This window comes from Trichomycterus rosablanca, chromosome 2 (genome assembly GCF_030014385.1).
Source record: "Trichomycterus rosablanca isolate fTriRos1 chromosome 2, fTriRos1.hap1, whole genome shotgun sequence".
Lineage (NCBI taxonomy): Eukaryota > Metazoa > Chordata > Actinopteri > Siluriformes > Trichomycteridae > Trichomycterus > Trichomycterus rosablanca.
Genome location: NC_085989.1, coordinates 53,628,562 through 53,641,857, shown reverse-complemented (window position 1 = coordinate 53,641,857; position 13,296 = coordinate 53,628,562). Strand labels below are relative to the sequence as shown.

The 13,296-nt window shown below is 39.2% G+C and overlaps 1 pseudogene; it reads right to left on the bottom strand.

The window, feature by feature from the left end:
- Positions 1-3,616: 3,616 nt before the first annotated feature.
- On the bottom strand, positions 3,617-12,879 carry LOC134302151 (GTPase IMAP family member 8-like; annotated as a pseudogene).
- Positions 12,880-13,296: the final 417 nt, after the last annotated feature.

Here is a 13,296-nt window from a genome sequence, read left to right as displayed (position 1 = left end):
CTCTGTTAACAAAACAATTTCTGTTTTGTAAAGTAACATTTTATATAACTTGCTTGAGAACATATGTTCCCTGTTCACACAGGCACTCTGTCAGTAACTTTGGAGGACTGCTAATTGATGTACAAATTATTCATTACAAATTTGGTATATAAAACTACACAATACATAGAATTGCTCTAAAATAAATAGAAACAGTATTTCTTCCTTTAAAAGAAAATACAGCAAAATGGTCAATAGTGCTAAAAGATTAGCAAAACAATAGAACTCGGGTAGGTCTCAGGATAAAAGACAGAGCATTAGCGGGAATTCAGAAATCAAAGGTATTAATACAACTGTGGTGGCCTGGTAACAAGAACAGTGCAAATCACACTTGAAGTAAATCACCACAAAAAAGATACATAAAACAATTCCCCAAACATCAATCAAAGCAAAATAGTGCCAGGACCAACACTTTGGCTCAGGCCCAATGGGCATCAGTTGCTGTTTATAAACATTGTTAAACAATCATATAAATTGATTTTACCAGCTAGCTACATTGACTTCCTGCCATAATAAACAGTAATCAATAAAGCCCCAAAACAGCAGAGGAAAAATCAGTGATTGATTCTGCTCAGCAATTTGCAGCATTATGTATAAAGAACAACCATTAGCACCTGCCAGACAGGGTAAGATGTGCTAATAAAACCATTCTGTGTGTGCTAGTTACCTTGGTACTTGACAATAGAAGTTTAAACACACAGTTTAAGACACACCGATAGGCTACACTTCATTCACAGGGTACAAAATAACACATAATAAAAAGGTGCTACTGTTTTTAAAAAAGGACAACCACACTACTGCTAAATGTACATGATATAATAATACTGTCACAATGTAAGTGGGTCCCACTCATTACATCAGGAACTACTACCTAGATTATAATGGAAAGACAAGAGTTATTTTTGATGAGATCTATTTGTGTGAGACGTAAGTGTGACTCGATCCATCTCTGTGTCCAACATGTCACAACAAGTTAAAAACAAGTGAGCACTGCACTCGATTGGTGGACTTGCTAAGTGCTTCTTTCGTTTTAACATGATACGTTTTTATGCACACAAGCCAAAAAGAACAACAAATTTCACATAATGTGGTATTTTACTTTTAAAAGTAGTGGAGTTAAAGTTAAAAATATTGCAAAATAGAAATATTTCAGTTAAGTAAAGAATAAAAAACTACTTACCTAAAAATTACATTTAATTCATCACTGTCCACTGCTGTCAGTGTGCGTATGAAGCTGGTCAGTGTGAGTATGAAGCTGGTCAGCATGAGTATGAAGCTGGTCAGCGTGAGTATGAAGCTGGTCAGTGTGCGTATGAAGCTGGTTAGTGTGAGTATGAAGCTGGTTAGTGTGAGTATGAAGCTGGTTAGTGTGAGTATGAAGCTGATCAGCACGAATATGAAGCAGGTCAGTGTGCGTATGAAGCTGATCAGTGTGCGTATGAAGCTGGTCAGTGTGCGTATGAAGCTGATCAGTGTGCGTATGAAGCTGGTCAGTGTGCGTATGAAGCTGATCAGTGTGAGTATGAAGCAGGTCAGTGTGAGTATGAAGCTGGTCAGTGTGAGTATGAAGCTGGTCAGTGTGCGTATGAAGCTGATCAGTGTGAGTATGAAGCTGGTCAGTGTGCGTATGAAGCAGGTCAGTGTGAGTATGAAGCTGGTCAGTGTGAGTATGAAGCTGGTCAGCGTGAGTATGAAGCTGGTCAGCGTGAGTATGAAGCTGGTCAGCGTGAGTATGAAGCTGGTCAGCGTGAGTATGAAGCTGATCAGTGTGTGTTTAAAGCTGGTCAGCGTGAGTATGAAGCTGGTCAGTGTGAGTATGAAGCTGATCAGTGTGTGTATAAAGCTGGTCAGCATGAGTATGAAGCAGGTCAGTGTGCGTATGAAGCTGGTCAGTGTGAGTATGAAGCTGGTCAGTGTGAGTATGCAGCAGGTCAGTGTGCGTATGAAGCTGGTCAGTGTGAGTATGAAGCAGGTCAGTGTGAGTATGAAGCAGGTCAGTGTGAGTATGAAGCTGGTCAGTGTGAGTATGCAGCAGGTCAGTGTGCGTATAAAGCTGGTCAGTGTGAGTATGAAGCAGGTCAGTGTGAGTATGAAGCTGGTCAGTGTGAGAATGAAGCAGGTCAGTGTGAGTATGAAGCTGGTCAGTGTGTGTATAAAGCTGGTCAGTGTGAGTATGAAGCAGGTCAGTGTGCGTATGAAGCTGGTCAGTGTGTGTATAAAGCTGGTCAGCATGAGTATGAAGCTGGTCAGTGTGAGTATGAAGCAGGTCAGTGTGAGTATGAAGCAGGTCAGTGTGTGTATAAAGCTGGTAAGTGTGTGTATAAAGCTGGTCAGTGTGAGTATGAAGCTGGTCAGTGTGAGTATGCAGCAGGTCAGTGTGTGTATAAAGCTGGTAAGTGTGTGTATAAAGCTGGTCAGCGTGAGTATGAAGCTGGTCAGTGTGAATATGAAGCAGGTCAGTGTGAGTATGAAGCAGGTCAGTGTGTGTATAAAGCTGGTCAGCGTGAGTATGAAGCAGGTCAGTGTAAGTATGAAGCAGGTCAGTGTGTGTATGAAGCTGGTCAGCGTGAGTATGAAGCTGATCAGCGTGTGTATAAAGCTGGTCAGCGTGAGTATGAAGCAGGTCAGTGTGAGTATGAAGCAGGTCAGTGTGAGTATGAAGCTGGTCAGTGTGAGTATGAAGCTGGTCAGCGTGAGTATGAAGCTGGTCAGTGTGAGTATGAAGCTGATCAGTGTGTCTATAAAGCTGGTCAGTGTGAGTATGAAGCTGGTCAGCGTGAGTATGAATCAGGTCAGTGTGAGTATGAAGCAGGTCAGTGTGCGTATGAAGCTGGTCAGTGTGAGTATGAAGCTGGTCAGTGTGAGTATGAAGCTGATCAGTGTGTCTATAAAGCTGGTCAGTGTGAGTATGAAGCTGATCAGTGTGTCTATAAAGTAGGTCAGTGTGAGTATGAAGCAGGTCAGTGTGAGTATGAAGCAGGTCAGTGTGAGTATGAAGCTGGTCAGTGTGAGTATGAAGCTGGTCAGCGTGAGTATGAAGCTGGTCAGTGTGAGTATGAAGCTGATCAGTGTGTCTATAAAGCTGGTCAGTGTGAGTATGAAGCTGGTCAGCGTGAGTATGAAGCAGGTCAGTGTGAGTATGAAGCAGGTCAGTGTGAGTATGAAGCTGGTCAGTGTGAGTATGAAGCTGGTCAGCGTGAGTATGAAGCTGGTCAGTGTGAGTATGAAGCTGATCAGTGTGTCTATAAAGCTGGTCAGTGTGAGTATGAAGCTGGTCAGCGTGAGTATGAATCAGGTCAGTGTGAGTATGAAGCAGGTCAGTGTGCGTATGAAGCTGGTCAGTGTGAGTATGAAGCAGGTCAGTGTGCGTATGAAGCTGGTCAGTGTGAGTATGAAGCTGGTCAGTGTGAGTATGAAGCTGATCAGTGTGTCTATAAAGCTGGTCAGTGTGAGTATGAAGCTGGTCAGCGTGAGTATGAATCAGGTCAGTGTGAGTATGAAGCTGGTCAGTGTGAGTATGAAGCAGGTCAGTGTGAGTATGAAGCTGGTCAGTGTGTGTATGAAGTGAAACTCTATGTTAAACATGTTTTATTGCTTTCTCCACCTGCTGGAACATCTCATTGGTGTAGCAGCTTCCTTTATTCACTCTCACAATGGAGTCAATTTTATCAACGAGAGCACAAACCTGAGTGTTGCTGCTTCTGTTATTGTTGTTAAAGACATGATACCTGTTACCAAACTCAAGCAGAAGCTGCTTTAAACCTGACCCAGATTTCTCTAGGTACTGTTCAATTGTTTTTTTTTTTAACTGATCACCACCAGTGAAGAGCACCATGGTGTACATTCTAGATTTCTCACCAAAAGTGTCTTTAATCATATTCACTGTATCCTGTTCCTCTTGAGTAAAGTGTCCTAATTTCAGTACCAGCAGGAACACATGAGGACCTGGTGCAGCCATGGAGATACATTTGATGATCTCTTTTTTTATCTCTAATATTAGAGACTTTTGTATCAAACAGTCCTGGAGTATCAATCACAGTAATCTGTCTTCCATTAAACTCACACGTCTCTTTCTGACAAAAAGTGGTAACTGGTTCATCCGAAAGGTCTTCAGTAAATATTTCATTTCCTAAGATGGTGTTTCCTGTTGCACTTTTGCCAACTCCAGTCTTCCCCAGCAGCACGATCCGGAGAGTGTTGGGACATTGTAATGGATCTGTACAAACAGAGAAAAGTGATCACTGCCGGCCATGTTGAATTTAAACATCACTTAAAGAGAACCTGTCTGGTCATGTAAAGCAGGTGAAAAAGCACATAATGGCACATTTGAAAAAGACTGTATTTAAAATACAGATGTAAAATAAAGTCATTAAAATCTACCAGCCTGGAAAAGTTTACAAAGCCATTGCTAAGGATTTGGGACTCCAGCAAACCACAGTGAGCGCAATGATCCATAAATATAGAAAAACTGAAACAATGGTGAAACCTCACAGGAGTGGACCACCTACCAACATTTCACCTCAAATGCATCAATGGCTCATCCAGGAGATCACAAATAACCCAGATGAACATCTAAAGATCTGCAGGACAACATAAATGAAAGAACCATGAATCTGATCTTTAGTTCAGCTCCATCACACCACCCTGGACCAACTTAAACAGAAAGACTGTAGGTCGGTTCCAGTGGACATCCAAAGCCCAGGAAGCTTTTGACACTATTAAGACGTGCCACGTGTCAGCTCCAGTGCTCAGACTTCCAGAACTTGAGGTTGCTTACATCGTTGAGGTGGACACCTCTAATGTAGGGGTCGGAGCAGTTCCTTCCCAACATGCAGGCCCTGACAACCTCCAGATGGGCATTGTTCTTTGGCTGATTCAAATTTGTCTAATCCTACTGGCCAGGGTCAAAGAACACTAAGCCTGACTCCCTCTCCAGACAGTGGGAAACATCAAATTCCTCTTTCCTTAGTGATCCGATAATACCGGGATCTCAAATAATGGCCCTGGTACAATGAGGTCTGGAGGAGGCTATTAGATAGGCTCAGTAATGAGAGCTGGACCCTGGTGGCCCTCCAGAGACATTATTTGTACCCACATCTGTCAGAGCACTGATTCTCCACTGGGGACGTACCCCCAACCCCAATTGATAGCTGATTTTCCCTAGCCTACAGGGTGAAACAGTTGTGTGCCAGGTCAGAAACGCCAAACAATACCTTGTAGACTGGAAAGGTCACGGACCAGAAGAACGCTTATGTGTTCCAGCTAGACATATCCTGGACCCTGAACTCATTCGAGAATTCCACCGTAACCAAGCAGCAGGAATGGGAACATCTGGAGCTGTTCCTAGTTGAAGGGATCCATTAACATGGCAAGCAGATTCTGGCCCGCCGTAGTTTAAATAACTACATTTCGTCAATAAATATTTGCACCTGGGCTCAGTACTATATAAATGCACGTTCCCACTCCCTTACATTTTTTAAATATCATGTGTTAAAGCCACAACAATTGTTAACAGGTGCTATAAACTTGTACTCTGTCATACAAATGTTCATTTGACTGAAGGGGCACAGATTCCCAGCCGATTTTATTTAGGTCTTTTAGCCTCACAGCAACAGCACAAATCAAAGCCATAAATAAAGCTAATACTCTAAGGGTTTATGATTATTAAAAAAATATTAAATATTTTACCTTGTGTTTGATTCCTGTTCATCTTCAGTTCAGTTATCTGTTGTTGTAGAGTTTCAATTTCTCTTCTGTACTCCAACTGTGTTTCAAACTGGGCTTCAAGGTACATGTCCATAGTATAGTGACTATGTTTATTTTCCTTAAGAAGCTTATTCACACGTATAATCAGCTTTGATGCGTCTGTTTTGGCATTGAAGAATTTACGTCGTCCCCCATAAGAATTTATTAGAGCCTCATCCATCGTTTTCATCTGGGATTGTTGATTAATAAGAAATATGGTGTAGTTGTTGATTCTGGAGCTGAAGTGCCTCTGTATCGTTTCTATTTCTGCTTTATCTTCATCAGTTAATCTGCCTTCAGGAACAATGATGAAGAAAGCATGGACTCCAGGATCACAGTGTAAAACACTGTGGAGAGTCTCACACATCACTTCTTCTGAGAGCTGACTGTTGTAGAGAGCTGGTATCTCCACCAGGGTGAGCTGGTATCCACACACTTCCCCCGTCCTCATCATACACACTGATCTGGAATCTGATCTCTGCTCTCTCTGAGGCAGTATGAGCTCTGATACAGCAGCTTTCAGTGATTCATCACGTCCACACAGAACCAAGTTCAACACTGGTAATGAAGTGGTTTCTTCTGGCAGTGAAAAAAATAAAAGACAGCAGGAAATATTTTTTTACTTAGCACTGACTGGTTTACACTAATCTGAAACTTGAAACAGAAAAATTGCTGTTCCCTTTATTGTTCTGATCAGAAATTGCATTGGTTTAAATGGGTAATTAGAAATTGCTCAGTTTCACTGTCAGAAATGTACATAACATTGCTGAATAAAATATACTGACATAATTTTCTTCTCAGGCTCGGGCTAGGACATCCAGTAGCACATTCAGTGATACAAAATTTAAACTGGGTGTTAGATGTTAGTTATACTTATGCCTAGTATTTCTATACTTTGCACAGCTGAGCATGCAGACCTGTACATTGTTTTGGTAAGTTTTGTTCTTGTTTATTTAATCTTTTCTCATGTAGTTTCAGTTTTCTTGTGTTTATAAAAACCCTGTTTCTTTTAATAAACTAAGTTATTCATACTTTGTCTGGGTGTGATTCTTCTCCTGGTTAAGTTCTTTATATGAGCTCAAGAAGCAGGACTCTGAATAATTCCTAACACTGGGAGATCATATAACACAAACCTAACCCAACAAAAGTATTGCTTGTGGGTATTTTCCCTTTCACAATCTGGCTGTTTTCAGTTCCTCTGCCATATGCAACACCCCCACGATGGCCGAGAAGAGCAATGCATTCTCAACTACAAAGCACAGGTCACATTTTTGCTGTGGCTAAAAGGAGAAACCCCGATCAGCCTATGCTGACTAGGCCAGTGGCATCAATGAGATTCAAACTCTGGCTCTCTGCAGTGGTGGCCTAGCCTATTATTATATATGTGACCCCTTAGTAAAGTTCTGTTCTAAGAGTAATAAGAGGTGCATAATTAGAGATAGACAGGATTCAAAGTCTTCAGATAAAAGACCAGCATTGTATGTTCAGCTTAGCACTTACCTCTTTTAACAAAACTCTCTACTATGCTGATCGGGTTCTTTGTTTTTTCTTCAGGACAATCTGCACTTTTCCTTTTTTCATCTTTTTTACGTTTGTCATAATGTTGCAAAGTTTCCTCTGCATTGTCAAAAATCTCACAGGTGAGACTTCCATTCACTTTCACCACTTTGTCAATCTCCTCAAACATCCGAAAAACTGAATACTTGTCATATTTATCAAAGTATTTAAATTTGTAAAACCTTCCATGACATTCATCCAGAAACTTGTTAAAACTTGCAGATTTTTCCTCTTCAGCCTCCCAGCCAGTACTGATCAGTATAGAATAGTTTAGTGCTCGATCACTGAAACAATTCAATAAGCGTTTCAGTTGGTTCGTGTCCTTCTCTGTAAAACTCTGAGGTTGCACCACGAGTAAGAAAGCATGAGGACCAGGAGCAGTAAGTGAAACACACTCTTTTAGTCTGTCAATTGTCTTAGTGAGTTCAGGATTGTACAGATGAGGAGCATTGATGATGGTGATGTATCTTTCCTCCACCCATCCACTCGCTCTCTCACTGTGCTGATCTACTGAATGTGGAGGAACTTCAGTCTCAAATGCAGCTCTACCCAGAATGAAGTTCCCCACACTGCTGGTCTCTGAGTGACTCTTTCCTAACAGAATTATCCTCAGTTCAGACACTGAAAATAAAGGAAAACATAAATGATCTATATACATCTATAAATTACTGCTGTTTTGTGTAAGATATAAAATTGATTAAAACATAGAATTATATATTATTTGGCAATTTAATTACAGAAACAGGATGCTAAACTATGATAAAGATTTACCGTTTAAAGGGTTTTATCATTTCAAGTTTAAAGGACTCAGAAAGTAATCGGACCCCTTGACTTTTTGCACACTTTATTGTGTGGATTTGATTTTAATTGCATATAATTAACATTTTCAACTTTAATTTACACTTAATTGCTCATAATTACAAAGTAAAAATATGTTAACATTTTTGTTTCATTAAAAATTAAAAGCTAAAATGTATTACAAAAGTATTCAGCTTTGTATTAAACTCCAAATTGTGTTCAGGTGCATCTTGCTTTAATTTTAATTATTGACAAATCAGGCCTTTATGGCACTGTTGAGTACCAGAAACAGGCACTGTAGATCACCTGGCTAATATCAGTAATACCCTCTCTACACTGAAACATGGTGGTGGCAGCATCATGCTTAAGGGGGGTGCTTCTGAGCAGCAAGGTCAGGTAGACTAGCAAGACTTTATGCATTATGAATAATTGCTGCCAAAGTTACTTTTTCAAAGTAATAGGGTGGCGTTGTGACTCAGTGGGCAGCACCTTGCAGCAAGAAGGTCATAGGTTCGATTCCAAGGTGGGTCCTTACTGTGTGAGTTTGCATGTTCTCCCTGTGTCTGTGTTGGTTTACTCCGGTAGCTCCGGTTTCCTCCCACAGTCAAAAACGGGCAAGTGAGATAAATTGGAGATACACAACTGACTATTGTGTTCGATATTAAAACACTTAAAGTAATGTAGTATTAATTGGATTAAAATAATGATCGATTAATTAATTATATAATTAATTAATTATATAATTAATAGCCTTTATAACGGAGCACCACCAGCGATTTTGGATTTAAAGGTTGACCGCTGGGAACCTAAGTTTTAAAATATCATACATAAACAAGTCTCTTTCCTCTGATTGTAAGTTCTTTCAAATGGACTATTCCTCGCCTCAAAGCAATTAAAAACACTGTGTTAAGTTGCATAAAATGATAATGTTTATTAAAAGAACAATAAAACTAAGAATACAATGCTTACTACCTAAAGACCTAAAGATTCATGCATACATTGTTAGATGGACTACTATATAAAATTAGTTTGAGATTTACGATGGGATGATGGAAGGAAACCCTTCTAAGATCTAATTAAAGAGTATACGAAAATAGTGTAACGAGCAAAACATTTGTAGTGAAACCCAACTTTTTTAACAAGAGCACATAAACCGTGTCACCTGGAGCCGTAAGCCATAGGAGGAAGAAACGGAATACCCCAGTTTAGATCACCTCGCCGCCGGTCGTCTTGGTTGATTCTATTTCGGCCTTGGATCCGTAGAACACTTGCGGTCCTAACGTCTCTCCACCGACGAATCTCGAACACACACACGCGTACAGAAGGTGTCCGTTGGGGCCAAATGATGCTCCTTGCTGAGTCTCTCCACAGGTACGGCTCTTCCGGTCACCACGAGTTGTGTTATTCGCTCAAAAAGGTTGGATTCCTACACGCGGTCGAATAAGGACTTTGTTTGTCCAAGCGCGAAACTTTGTTTAACCCAAACTTGCGAATGCTAATGATTAGCAGGCATGCTACCATGCAGTTTTCTCTGAGGCCTGGTTGACCTCTTTCTCCAATTACTCCATCTTCTCCTTGTTCTTGGAAAACTTTCTCTCTTCCTTTCTTTTTTTTTTTCTTCTTTTACAAAGGCCCGCCTTGGGTTTTTAAACCTCTCAAAGAAGGGCGGAGTTACCTAAGGCAGAGCCAATAAGTTTAAATTGCTCTTTGAGGTCATGTGGCGACAGGGCTCCTCCCACCATGTACTTTTAACTACTGACAACCAGCAGGTGGCGCTAAGATACAACAATACATGAGTTGATTAAGTTTACAAATTAAGTTTGTAAAAGTTAGATCTTTGTGGAAGTTTCCTAACTCAACTCTTAATAGTACCTAAAATTATACAAGAAAATCTTAAGTCATTCATGGATTATGCCAGTACCACATACAAAAAAATCACACACGTTGAATCAAAGCATACAGTATGGGTCTTCACATCTTTAACACTGGTATGAGATCCATGAAGAGTAAATAGAACAAACGAAGCCACACGTCACTTGTATCATAACACATACAAATTTGTCAAAGTAATTGTAAGAAGGTCCTTTGGTTAGAATGAACTTATTTTAGTTCATTTTCCATATTGTTCCAGTCTCTGAATTCCAGTGTGTGTGGGTGTGTGTGTGTGTGTGTGGACACACATTGTCTCGGGCCTCTGGACTCGTAAAAGTGGCTTTATGTCTTTAGCATCCTTTAAGTGTAAACAATCAGGGTTTAATGGTGGCATTTGGCCAGACTTGCCGGCACCCGAAAGCTGACCTTAATGCCCCGGTCTGCTTAAGGCCACAGATTACCTTGGCAATTATAGAGCTCTGATCAGTCATAAAAGATCCCTGGGGAGTAACGGTCCAGGTCACAAAGGCCTTTTATGGTTCCCTCTGGGGTTGTAAACTCGGAGACATTCCCAGGGGGAACGTCACAAACAGTCTCTGGAGATAAACCGTCACTGGAGATCTCAATATGCAGAGAAATTGAAGACAATGTCCAGTTTTAATCCAGTAATAAGTCTTTCAATCACGTTTCCGCTACAGTAATAAATAGTGAGTAACCAGTAACTAGCTGTCCTGTCATGAATGTAACCAAAGTGTGGAAAACATGACGTTAAAAATGTAATTAAAAAAAATGCATTTTGGTGTTTTTGATTTTGATTACTCTTTTGAAAACATTTTTTTCTTCTTCACTCTGGGTGATTAATTGTAGACTGGTGGTAAATATGCTAATTAAATTAAATCCATAACTGAATCTATTGTATTTAGTTGTCAACACTAAGATTTCAGACTTAACTAACCCACAGATGGAGTAAACTGGAGTCTGGAGTGGTGCTGGTGTTTTTACTGTGAGAAAATGTTTTATTTATGCTGGTGAGCAGTAATGACAAAAAACAAACTTACTTGTGGGAGGTAGTGACAAACTTTTCCTTCTTTTTCTGAAGAACAGATAATCTGTGTATAAATCACAAGCCATGGTTTAATCAACACACTGCAAAACCAGCTGATAAACATGCTTTTATTTAGGAGAGCATGGTTTTAAGAAATTCACCTTTTGGTAAATTAGATGAATCTCATACTCAAACTATAAGAAAAACCCAACCTTTAATTAAAGTAAATGCAATTAAAGAAAAAAATCCCTTATCATGACGTACTATTAAAAAAAAAAAAAAAAAAACACTTATGCCACAATTATTGGCAACCCTGGAATCCCCCTAGAATCCTTTAAGAACTGAAGTTCTGAGTGTTTGAGTAACTTCCTGTTTCAGTGGGGTATATTCATGAAGTTAATATTCTTGTTTTTTATTTTCAATATGGGAAAGACAAGAGGACACAATTCAAATAAGAGAAAAGTGTGTTGACCTTCAAAAGTCAAGGAATGACCTAAAAAATAGTTACCTGTAATGGACAAATCTATGGTTAAAACGAACTGGAACTGTCATGAGTTCAGCACCTTCAGCTCCCAGAGCATTTGATTCGTCTCCAGCAAGCTACCCACAGCTGCACCAGGAGCAGCTTGGGGAACATGGTTGGAGACTATTTCACTTTGACTTTTTCATTTACATTTACATAGGTTGTACAAAGTACTAAATGTAGGGGTGGCAGTAATCACAGCACACATGTTATTGTTCTCAGAGTAAATTAACTCATTTATTCAGTGTGAGATTAATTCACCAAAACCTTTTTCACTCATCGTTACCATGGGTGCAAATAGTCGTGGATGGGACTGTATATATTCTGTTCATAATGTCTCAAAACTTGACATAAGGTGGACTGTAAAACTGGTCAGTGTTGAATGCAGGATACATTTAAACAAATACAAGACCATGATACACTAGAGTGGTTTATAAGCCAAAACCCTAATGTAAAGATATGGTGAATAATGGAGAGCAGTGTGTGACAAGCAATTAGCAACTGCACACAAGTCAGGGGGGCATGTGTTAGGTATGGCCCTGCTCGGTCAGGATTGGGGTCTGCAGCAGTAGAAAAGAGATACAATTGAGGAATTACATTAACGGAATTTAGCGAACAATTTTATACAAAGCGACTTACAATTATGACTGAACACAATTTTGAGCAGTTGAGGGCCTTGCTCAGGGGCCCAAAAGTGGCAACTTGGCAGTGGTGGGGCTTAAACTGGCAACCTTCTAAGTACTAGTCCAGTACCTTAACCACTGAGCTATCACTGCCTTATAAACAATTACTAAGTTTTATCTACCAAGAATTATGAGATAATACTGAATTTAAAGAAAACTGAATAAATACAATAACACAATAGTTTCAAGACAACAAATAACAAATCACTGATTCTTGTCCTTACAGAAATACATTTTAATTTGCATACTCAGAATGTACAATTGGTAATTTAATCAGTGTAAATTATTTGAATGACACTTTGGGTCAGAAAGAGTTAAACACACATCGCTTTGCAAAACACGTCAGATTTACTGCAACAGGAAGCGAAACAAAATACTGTAGCTTTAATGTACATTTTTTATTTATTATAATAAAATGATATTTATAATAAACATCATCAATTGTAAAATCACAACATCTACAATAATCTACAGTAAAAAAGTTTTGATCATGATGGTTTCTGTTTTAGTTTATAAATTCACATCAACACACTTAATAAAACAGTAAAACATGATTTTACAGCAAATAACTGCACTCAGTTTATTACAGAATTCTGAATCTTACCTGCACCCGCCATCGTCCATCAGTCGTTTTAAAATTCAAAAGTAAAAGTATTCGTTGCAAATAGAGCAAATGAAGAAGTCAAGGATTGTAAGTCATGTGTTTTATACAGTTTTGTGTGTGTGTGTGCTGGTTATGATGGTTTATGTGGAAGTTTCTGTCCTACGCAATAGAGTGGATTATGTTCTTCTTTATATCATCACACAATCACACAATTATTATGATTTTACTCTATGCTGAACCAACATATTTGGCTACATAATTACCATAAATTATAATAACCATTCAACAGTCTTGTGGTTCATAAAAAAAAAACTTAAAATAAATAAACAACAACAATAATAATAAAGAAATATGTTATTTGTATGAATACATAATTCACCATTCATGCACATAAATAAATAAAAATATATTACATCAACACAGATCACTT